General features: G+C 32.8%; 1 protein-coding gene across 7 annotated transcripts in view; it reads right to left on the bottom strand.

The window, feature by feature from the left end:
* LOC114324811 (signal-induced proliferation-associated 1-like protein 1) overlaps nucleotides 1–12,082 on the bottom strand; it is a 449,432-nt gene that overhangs the window by 210,622 nt on the left and 226,728 nt on the right. The gene's annotated exons all lie outside the window — the stretch shown is intronic.

The following is a 12,082-nucleotide window of genomic DNA, read 5'->3' as shown; positions in this document are numbered from 1 at the left end:
AATCCAAATATTATGTTATGCAGACGACGCCGCAATAATCGCCGAGACAGAAGACGATCTCCAAAGATTAACACACATCTTCAATACAACAGCCAAGAAATACAATATGATAATATCAGCAGAAAAAACCAAATGTATGACAACATCTAAATACCCACTACGATGTAAAATCCAAATTGATGGGAAAATAATAAAGCAGGAAGCAAGGTTTAGATATCTGGGAGTAGATATAACCAGTTACGGAGATGTTGAAGAAAAAGTACGACAACAAAGCTTAAAAGCAAGTAAAGCGGCGGGATCCCTTAATGACACAATCTGGAAGAACAAACACCTAAGACACGACACAAAAGCAAGAATCTATAAAGCAGCATTTAGACCTATATTGACATACACGGCGGAGACAAGTCCTGACACATCTAAAACGAGACGACTACTAGAAACAACAGAGATGAAAATACTCCGACGAATATCAGGGAAAAGTCTGTTGGATAGGGAGAGAAGCGAAAACATAAGAAGATCATGCAATGTAGAAGACATAAATGGATGGGTGAAAAAACGAAAACAGGAGTGGAACGAACACATTAGTAGAATGACAGAGGATAGGATAGTACGAATAGCACGAGATAAGTCACCAAATGGACGAAGAAGTATTGGCAGACCAAGAAAAAGGTGGTGCGATAACTTAAATAATTTAGGAGGCTAATATTGAAGAAGAAACAGCCTTTAAAGCCTACATACAAGAAGGAAGAAAAAGAAGAAGTGTCATTCAGGCAACCTGCGGCTCAGTTTGCTCTATTCACTTAATCTTCCACTTCTGATTCGAGCTTTCCGTAGCTAGATAGTGTGGTGACTAGATATTTAAACATTATCACGTGTTCTATTCGGACTCTCCAGCTCCAATTTACATATTATTGGATTTGTTTGTATACGCATACATTTTTTCTTTTTTTGAGAAATTAATATGTTACATTTTTTGGCGGTTATATTTAATTATGCAGCATACGTTTAGGTCTGGATCCCGCGTATGAAAAAAAAGTTCTACCAGAACAACACAATAAAAGTAAAAGTAGAAGATGAACTAACTGACCCAATTTTATCTGACAATGGGATAAGACAGGGGATTCCCTGAGTCCTTTATTGTTTAACCTGATCATAGATGAAATAATAAAAAAAGAAAGAACTAAAAAAGGATACCAAATGGGAGAAAAACAACTTAAAATAATCTGGTATGCAGACGATGCAATACTAATCTCTCAAAGTGAAGATGATTTACAACTAGGTCTGGATCCCGCGTATATAAAAAAAGTTGATTAATAGGAAGCTGAAAATTTGTTATTAGCTTAAGGGTGTCTAGTCGGATAAACTTTGATATATGGAAACACTGGAACAGGGGCAGTTTTAATTGTAGAATAGGTTAAAAATTTGGAACGGTCACACCACGAAAACGGCACATTTATTTTGTCCGACAGAACAGACTTAAACTCCCCGAACAGAGATTAAACTCTCATGCAAAAGCCAGACTGCTATTTATCACCTGTCATAATTCCTGTCATTTGACATATTCTACATGTTCCACTCATTAAAATGCCCATTTGGTGATAAATAGCAGTCTGATTTTTGCACGAGAGTTTAATCTCTGTTCGAAGAGTTTAAGTCTGTTCTGTCGGACAAAATACATGTGCCGTTTTCGTGGTCTGACCGTTCCAAATTATTAACCTGTTCCACAATTAAAACTTCCCCTGTTCCAGTGTTCCCATATATCAAAGTTTGTCCGACTAGACAGCCTTAAGCTATTAACAAATTTTCAGCAAGCTATTAATCAACTTTTTTTATATACGCGGGATCCAGACCTAGTTGTAAATCATCTTCACTTTGAGAGATTAGTATTGCATCGTCTGCATACCAGATTATTTTAAGTTGTTTTTCTCCCATTTGGTATCCTTTTTTAGTTCTTTCTTTTTTTATTATTTCATCTATGATCAGGTTAAACAATAAAGGACTCAGGGAATCCCCTGTCTTATCCCATTGTCAGATACAATTGGGTCAGTTAGTTCATCTTCTACTTTTACTTTTATTGTGTTGTTCTGGTAGATGTTTTCGATTGTTTTAATATTATTCCTAGAGGTACCTCTCTTGAGTATTACAAATGGATAACGTCCTTTAATTTGACCCTGTCAAATGCTTTCTTAAGATCCACGAAACATTTGCCGGTTTGTTGTATTCTACTGATTTCTCTTGAACTTGCCTCATTATAAATATTATAACGTCGGTGCATGATCTTCCCTACCTAAAACCTCGTTGTTCTTCTGCTAATGTTATAATTTCATTCAGTTTGTTTGTTATCACTTTGGTTGTTAATTTTAATGTTGTGTTTAATAAGTTAATTCCTCTGTAATTCCCGGGTCCGATTTGTATCCTTCTTTGAAGAGAGTTATTAGGATGCTGATCTCCATTATTGTGGTATTCTGTTTTGTTATATTACTTTTAGTATTAGTTTCAATAGTTCTTTAGTAAGATATTGTCCTTCATACTTTAGGAGTTTGTTTGATATTCTGTCCTCTCCTGGAGATTTCATATTTTTTAATTTTCTTAATAGTTCCTTTACTTTTCCCTCCTCGATTAATATTTTTTCGTTTGTCGTTGTTGTTATAACTTCAGTTGTTGTTGGTTCATTATCGTCGCTTTTAGCAAATAGATATCGGAAGTAGTTTGCCCATGTTTCCTTCTGAATGTGTTTCGTTTTTATTAATTCGTTCATCTCTTTTCTTTGTCGTCTGATCATTCTCCATGCTTCTTTTTCTGTTCTGTATAAGTCGTGTTCCATCTGTTTTGAGAAATTCTGCCAGTCTTCCCTTTTGGTGATCTAAACGCCAAAATTGGAAAGGGTAGCACAAGTAACTTAGTGGGAAATTTTGGCAAAACTTAGTAGCAAAAATTAAAAAGCAATTCAGGTACTATTATAATATACCATCGAAAATACTTAATTATAAAAATGCCACAAGGAAATAGCTTCAGAACAACATTAATTCAGGTACATTTATTGAGAGCCACAAATAATCCTTCAAAGAGCCACATGTGGCTCGCCAGCCACAGTTTGGCCACGCCTGTAATAGACGTTTGTATACGTGGAAATTGCCAAGAGATAATGAGAAATCAAATAGATTATATCATGATCAAAGAAAGATATCGGAATAGTATTACAGCAGTCAAAACACAACCTGGAGCAGATATATCATCTAATCATAATCTCTTAGTAGCTCACATGAAAATTAAAATGAAAAGAATAGAGAAAACAGCAAAAGAAGAAAGAACTGATATAAGTGCACTAAGAAATCCAGAAATCAGAGAAAATATCAAAGAAAGAATTAACGAACGTCTAAACACCGCACATATTGAGGGGGAATACAGTGAAGAAAATATCAACAAAAACTGGGAAAAAATAAAGGCTGACTTAATAGAACCTTCAAAAAAGTATCTACGCAAACTCAAAGAAAAGAAAAAAGATTGGGTGACAGACGAAATACTAAACTTAATGAACAAAAGAAGAGCATATAAGGACAAAAATAAATCGTTTTACCAGCAAACACAAAACGAAATACGGCGACCAATTCGCATAGCAAAAGAAAATTGGTTAAAAGAAAAATGTGATGAAATAGAAACGCTACAACATAAACATGACAGCTTTACTCACAGGAAAATAAAAGAATTAACTAGAAAACCAGAATACAAACAAAATATACTAGTTGATGAAAAGGGAGACATAGTAATGGATACAGAAAACAAATTGTTGGTATGGACAAACTATATAGAACACCTGTTTAACGACAACCGAGGCACAATAGATAACGAATATTTCGTTGAAGAGACTGGACCAGAAATAACAGAAAGTGAAGTAAAACACACCATTAAAGAACTGAAAACTGGGAAAGCTGTAGGACCGGACGAAATACCGACAGAAATATTGCAACTTACAGCCGACTGCAATATACATACATGTAATTGTCGAATTATTTAATATCATATACAGAACAGGTATATTACCTAAAGAATGGCTTCTATCAACATTCGTGACTATACCGAAAAAGAGAAATGCCAGACAATGTTGCGAACACCGTACCATCAGTCTAATGTGCCACATACTCAAAGCATTTCTGAAGATTATTCATCGTAGAATATACAAAAAGTTAGAACAAGACATTGGACAAACTCAGTTCGGATTTAGAAATGCTCAAGGAACCAGAGAAGCATTATTTGCAGTAAATGTGCTAATACAGAGATGTTTAGATGTAAACCAGGACATCTATGTTTGCTTCCTAGATTATAACAAGGCATTCGATACGGTGAAACATAATCCGTTAATAAAACTACTGAGAACAAAGAACATCGACACACGGGATTTAGGAATAATAAATAATCTGTATTTTGAACAAGAAGCTGTCATAAGAATAAATAATTTAAACACCAATACATTAAAAATCAAAAGAGGCGTTAGACAGGGCTGTGTCTTGTCGCCATCACTGTTTAATGCATACTCAGAAGAAATATTCAAAAAAGCATTAGAAGATGAAGTAGCAGGCATAAAAATAAATGGCCTACCCATATGTGAAATTAGATACGCCGATGACACAATACTAATAGCAGAAACTATTACAGATCTACAAAGAATTTTAAATAAGGCTTTGCAACAAGTGAAGAATTTGGTCTGTCACTAAACATAAAGAAAACGAAATTCATGGTTATATCAAAGAAAAATATTAGAAACATCAATCTAATAATAAGATGATAAAACGAGTTCAGAATTATAACTATTTAGGGACGAACATTAGTGAAACAACGATTATACCAAAGAAATCCGAATTAGAATAGAAAAGGCTAGAAGTGCATTCACTAATATGAAACAAATATTGTATGTGTAGTAGAGACCTCAGCCTAGATCTTAGAAAGCGAGTACTAAAATGTTATGTATTTTCTGTTCTTTTGTATGGTGTGGAGACATGGACTCTCAATAAACAATGCCTCAATAGATTGGAAGCATTTGAGATGTGGACGTATCGGGTATCGAAGAATGCTGAGAATGTCCTGGACAGACAGAATAACCAATGAGGAAGTACTAAGGAGAATACAGAACAGCAGGGAGATACTGGATTCCACCAAAATAAGAAAACTTCAATACTTGGGTCATATAACACGTGGTGACAGATATGAACTCCTAAAATTAATTATGCAGAGAAAGATTCAAGGAAGGCGCAGCATAGGTAGGAGAAAAATGTCCTGGCTGAGAAATCTCAGAGAATGGTTTGGATGCAGCTCAACTGAACTCTTTCGGGCTGTAGTGTCGAAAGTGAGAATAGCAATGATGATTGCCAACCTTCGTTGCGGAGATGGCACGTAAAGAAGAAAGTATTCGCTTCGTTTCTAATTCGTTTATAGTGTTTGTATGCCTGTTATCTTTGTTTTGTTCTGTATTGTAAAAAGGCTTTCTTCTTTTCTTCACATCCTTCACTTCCTCTCTAAACCATGGGGTTTTCTTTTTGATATGTTAGCATTTATTGACGTAAAAAATAAGATTTGTTGTAATTACCTCATCAAATCGCCGTTCTTGAAATTTCATAGTTTTGTTTTAATACGTGAGTTTACCATTACAACTTCCTGCCATTCTCCATTCATACCTTATACATAGATTCAAGCAATCTCTAATATGTAATATACATATACATGACCATTACTTCAATGATCCAGTTCGCTTGAAAACACTGCTTTCAGCTAATGGGCAATTGTTAGTAGCGTAAAATGGGTAATGAAAAAGTTGAGTTTTCAATTATTTATGGTAAGTAATTGATAGATTATCGGTGTAATATCTAAATGGGATACTTGTTACGATGAAGAAAGTATGCAACTAGGTCAAGAAAAACATGCTAGTTCGTTTATGTGGAAATATGAATACTCGTATAAACGATGGAAAGTAACGATTACTTATATAAACAGTAATAATTGGAGTAATGATTAGATATAACAATTAGGCTTTTTAAAGGGTAGGATGCATTCGCTTACTGAATAATGACTCTAGAAATTATAAGTATAGTATTTTTACTACAAAAACGTTATTACGTAGGTCAAAATTTTTGACGTAAGAGAACTGTCAAAACATTAGAATGTGACTTTTTATTATTGCCATGTTTATTATAAAAATGGCAATAATGAAAAGTCACATTCTAATGTTTTGACAGTTCTCTTACGTCAAAAATTTTGACCTACGTAATAACGTTTTTGTAGTAAAAATACTATATACAACAAGCTAGTTAAATTACTATACACTATTCATTATTCATACACAACTATACACTATTCAACTACACATATTCTTACTGAGTACAACGTACTGAGTGGTTTCCGAACGTCGTTATAACGTATAAAGCTCGAATCATATTATCATGCCCGGCACTTACCGTTTCGTTTGCGAAAAATATTGATTTTAATTTTAATGGTTTTAAATATGAACAATTCATACTGTCCGGAGCATATCGTATCATACACTTCTTTGTTAAATCAGGTTTTTCGGAGACTACGCTACGTGCCGGAACGGTGCGGGCATGATAATATGATTCTTGCTTTAGTCGAGGAAATGAAGCATTTTGGCTCGCAATTTTTTCGTCCAGCATGGATTTACTTGAAATTTTCACAGATGGTAGGGAATAGTCCAAGGATTAATTTTCTATATCATGCCACTGTACGCTAAAACATTGGGGGTGGTTGCCACCAAATCTCGGGGGTGGAAATTTTTTATTACATTTTAACCATGTAAATCAATGTAAAAAGTAATTCTAAGAAAAAATTGTTTTTTAACTTTTTCTTCGTAAAACTACTATTTTTCGAGTTATTCGCGCTTGAAAGTAACAGTTTTTCGACGAAAAAAATCGACTTTTTAGAGGGTTTTTTGAGAATACCTCCAAAAATATGCATTTAATCAAAAAAAAAAAAGACTGTAGATATCAATATTGTATTTTTTAGTAACACAAACCAAATTCTTTTTCTGTAATATCTTTAAAACCCATAAAACCGAGATACGGCATGTTAAAAGTTAGCTTTTTTCGTCAAATGCATAATTTGAAATATTAAAAGCCAAATAACGGAAAAACTTTGTATTTTTCGAGGAAAACTTAAATATTATTTTTTAAAGTATACAGTCAGATCTTTTAAAAAATAATAATAAAAAGTTTCTAGTATGAAACTTTAGCGACTTATGATCAAAAAAATGTAGGTACCTGCTTTTCTATATGAAAAAAACAGTGAAAACAACCCCCTAACTACCCACCTAATTAATAATTGGTCTTCACATTTCTGTAATTCCTTTCATATTTGTATTATCAATACACCCAAGAAGTTTGACCTATTTAAAAGGCCTAGTTTTAGAAAAATTGGAGTTTAAAGAAAAATTGATTTTTTGCAATTTCCTATTTTTCACCTTTTAGTTCAAAATTTTTCCGAAAACACTGGAGATACGAAAAAAATTATGGACGACTAAATTGTAGCTTTTTTAATAGCTAAAATTTTCTTGAGCATAGATTTTCATTACAGTGAATAGTTAGCGAGATATAGCTGTTTAAAACATCTATTTACGAGCAAACACCCCCTTAGTCGAGCCCTTTAAGCCCACCCCAATTAAAAACTAAGGGATCTTACGGAATTTAGTTTACACAGTCTTATAGCTCCTCAAGAATCCTACAAAATCATTTTTGGAAAAACTTCTTATCGCCAAAAATGAAGGAGCCATGTTAATAAAACTAATTTTTTTTTCGAAAAATTCTTATGGATCATTTTCAATGTATGTATAATACCACAGAACCGGTTCGTATACTGGAAGATCACTAAAAAACTATTTGTATTTGTATATACACACACCGGCAAAATTAGCCGAACACCTTAAAAATGGGACATGTTTGATATCTCGAATTTCATAAACCAGTGGTCCGATTTGAGTGAATCTTTTAGTATCTTATAGCCTTATTATTTAAGAATATCGTTGTAACAATATTGTTGCTAGACAGGTAAATATCATTTTATACCGGGTGTACCAATCATACTGTGTTTTTTTCTTAAAGTTTGGAACACCCTGTGGAATATTCTAGCATATGTAAAATATTAAAATTAATACTCGATTGTACACTTAGGCTTGCTTAATATTTTCCTTTTTGATTCATTTACTTATGTGAGATAATAAAAAAGTTATGTGCGTTAACAACTATCCATGTTTTTCATCAATAAATCCTCATAGTAGGGTAGGAAAGTATACTAAATTTGCAGTTACTCGAGCGTTATGGAAACCTATTGGATTGTGAAGTGTATGTGCTAAAATCAGAAAAAGGTTAAGTTTTTCATAAAGTGGGTTACTTTTCATTTTTGAAGATATTCTTCTTTAGCGGCGAATCGATTGAGGGTAAAATTTGATTGATCCGCGCGCATGCGCACACCGACAGTATGGTATTAGTTGTTATACGGGCTCTGATTGGGTGTTGAAATTTTGAAATGATCTGTCAATAATTGTTCAATACGGAGGTTATCGGTAAACAAAAATATTGTATAATATTAGTTTTTATTGATGTGTGGACAGAAATAAAATCAAATTTATAATTATAGTGACTTTTTAAATAGTTTTGAAAAGCCGCAGGTACGTAATTCTAAATGTTTCAGTTGGAAATACCTAATAGTTTCAATACCTATCTATTTGGAAAATGTAAACAAAATAATGTAGTTACCTATTAGTAGGCAATGCTTTAATTTACATAATCTGATTACGAACAAACTTTCTACAAATCTTCATCTCATATATCGTTTTCTTACTTTATATTTTGTTGTATTTTATTGCGACACAAATCAAACTAATAATTTTATTAAATTCATATAAATTTATGGTGTAAACGTTTAGTTTGTGTATATTCCCACATGGCGTATACGAGAGTTTGGTGCAGTTTGAAATGGCGTCAACTTTCGTACGGCGCGATAGACGTGAAGTGGGTTCAAGCCCCAAGCAGGTTATTATTTTTTTATTTATTTTTATAGATTTTATGATTTTAAGTATATTATTATATAATTTTTGAAGATATTCTTCTTTTTTGAAAGTGGTAGATAAGAGAGTTAGTTTGATTTTTAAATAAAATAAGTACAAATAACCTTTTAAGTGTATTTACTTCGTTTAAATTACCTAATATATAATAGAAGAATATCTTCTTACGTGCGTACAAAGTACACACACATTCTTTTTTTAATTTAATTTTCCATTTGAAACAATCATTTTTCTCCGATTATAGCGCTATCTATCCATAATTCGAAAAAATGTGTCTAATAAAAGTTGCTTATTTTTACGTAAAGAATCCAATTCTGCAATAAAAATTGGGGCTCCTATTTAAGATTTTAAATTAAATCCCCCACCCTACCTCCGTGGGGACTCGTGACACCCCACGGAGAGGGGTGGGGGTAAATTAAAAATTATAAATACGAACCCTGCGATATTTTGCGAAATGAACATCAGATCGTAAAACTGCAAAATACACCTATTCAATATTTTTCAAAAATCTATCGAATGGCACCAAACACGACCCCCCACGGAGGTGGGGTGGGGGTAACTTTAAAATATTAAATAGGAGCCCACAATTATTGTAGATTTGTATCCTTGACTTAAAAATAAGTAACTTTTATTAGCAACATTTTTTCCTATTATGGATAGATGGGAGCTACAATCGGAAAAAACGATTGGTGGAAATGGAAAATTAAATTAAAAAATGGACAGTCCCACACTTTATGGAAAACATAACTTAACTTTTTTTGCTTTTAGCACCCACTCTTCACAATCCAATAGGTCCCAATAACGCTCGAGTAATTGCCAATTTAGCATACTTTCCTCCCCTACTATGAGGATTTATTGATATAAAACATGGCTAGTTCTTAAAGCACATAACTTTTTTATTTTCCAACATAAGCTAATGAATCAAAAAAGGAAATGTTAAGAAAGCGTAAGTCTACAATCGAGTTTTAATTTTAATATTTTACATATGCTAGAATATTCCACAGGGTGTTCCGAACTTTAAGAAAAAAAAACACAGTATGATTGTTACACCCGGTATAAAATGACATTTACCTGTCTAGTAACAATATTATTACACCGATATTCTTAAATAATAAGGCTATAACATACTAAAAGAATCACTCAAATCGGACAACGGGTTTAGGAAATTCGAGACATCAAACATGTCCCATTTTTAAGGTGTTCGGCTAATTTTGCCGGTGTGTGTATTTGTAAATTCGTATTTTTGTGTAAATAAATGTTTTTGTAATTCTTTAATTCTACTTTTTTTCTATATAGATCTATTAAATTATCTACTTATAAAAATTGTAATGTTATTAAGAGGAAACAGTAGCGATCAACAGGTAGCAAAAACGCGTTCCAAGATTGCGGCTGTAATTTTGAATATTTTTTTGAGATATTTGGCACACGTATTCGTAATATAATAAAGAATAGCGATACAGAGCCCACTTTGAAAAATATATTAATATGTGGAAACTACTCTGTAATTAAATACAATATTAAAAAAACGAGCCTGTACCGCCATTAAGAAGAACAAAAAAATACACTTTCTTCAAATAAACTTTTTTATCCGATGCCTAGATTTTGTGTCATTTTGGAACTACCAAAATTTTTTATTTCATTAGTAGTTCCAAAATGACACAAAATCTAGGCATCGGATAAAAAAGTTTATTTGAAGAAAGTGTATTTTTTTTTGTTCTTCTTAATGGCGGTACAGGCTCGTTTTTTTAATTTTGTATTTAATTACCGAGTAATTTCCACATATTAACATATTTTTCAAATTGGGTACCGCCATTCTTTATTATATTACGAATACGTGTGCCAAATATCTCGAAAAAATATTCAAAATTACAGCCGCAATCTTGGAACGCGTTTTCGCTACCTGTTAATCGCTACTGTTTCCTCTTAAGGGTGGTTTTTAAGTGTTGAAATATTATGATATTATATACTAAAGCATAAAACAATCATTATTTGACCAATCAAAACCAAATTTTACCCATATTAAAGTTTACAATGTTTTTATATAATTTTTGACAATAAGGGGTAGTTTACACCCCCTTAATAATCAACCCCTTAACCCCTTAATAATCAACCCCCTTAAGCATCCTATAAAATATGAAGTACAGGGAGAGATGATCCTAATCCTGATTTATGTAAATCGATGCAAGCCGAAATTATTCTTTTAGGATAAGTAATTTTTTATATATAACTTCAACAAGGGTGGTTTTAAGGGTTGAAATATTATGATAGTATATCTTTAAGCATAAAACAATCATTATGTAACTAATAAGAACCAAATGTTGATAATATTAAAGTTTAAAATGTTATTTTATAATTTTTTACAATTAGTGGTAGTTTTCACCCTTAAAAACAAAAGCGTACGGCTCAATATAGAAAATGAACTAGAGGGTGTAATGAGCCTAATCCCAAATTTTTGTACAAATCGATGCTGGACGAAAAAATTGCGAGGTTTTGCAATTTTTTGAGTTTCATTTTCTCGACCATATGTGAATGTCGTGATAATATTAGGTGCGTCAGAATGGTTCTCAGTTTTGCAGAAATTTTTTTTATGGTGGAGTCCCTACTATTTTCTGTCATATCTGTCATTTTGGAAAAGGTCACGAAAACGGTCCAAGCTTAAAATCAACAATGGTTTCAGCAGAACGGGACAACCTGTCTCACTACCAGAAGTCTTTTCAAATACTGCGCGATAATTTTGGGAATTGCCACTCACCAGAACTAGCGCCAGCAGATGCGTACATATAAGAAATTCTGAAGGAGTCAGACAGAGCCACCGTCTGCCACTTCGGAATTGCGGACTAGAATTAAAGATTTTTTCGTGCGGCAGTGGCGGATCTAAATATTTGCCTTGGAAGGGGAAATTTGTCATAGAGGGTAAACTCCAATGAAAAACCAACTAAAAGACATAAAAATACTAACTTATAGGCATTAAGTTTCCTTAATTTTCCTAACTAGCGTGTTTATTGGGTTGAATGTTGAATT

The sequence above is a fragment of the Diabrotica virgifera genome, chromosome 5 (genome assembly GCF_917563875.1).
Source record: "Diabrotica virgifera virgifera chromosome 5, PGI_DIABVI_V3a".
NCBI classification, from domain to species: Eukaryota; Metazoa; Arthropoda; class Insecta; order Coleoptera; family Chrysomelidae; genus Diabrotica; species Diabrotica virgifera.
Note: the sequence above shows the minus strand (reverse complement) of the source record. Positions and strands in the feature narration are given on the sequence as shown.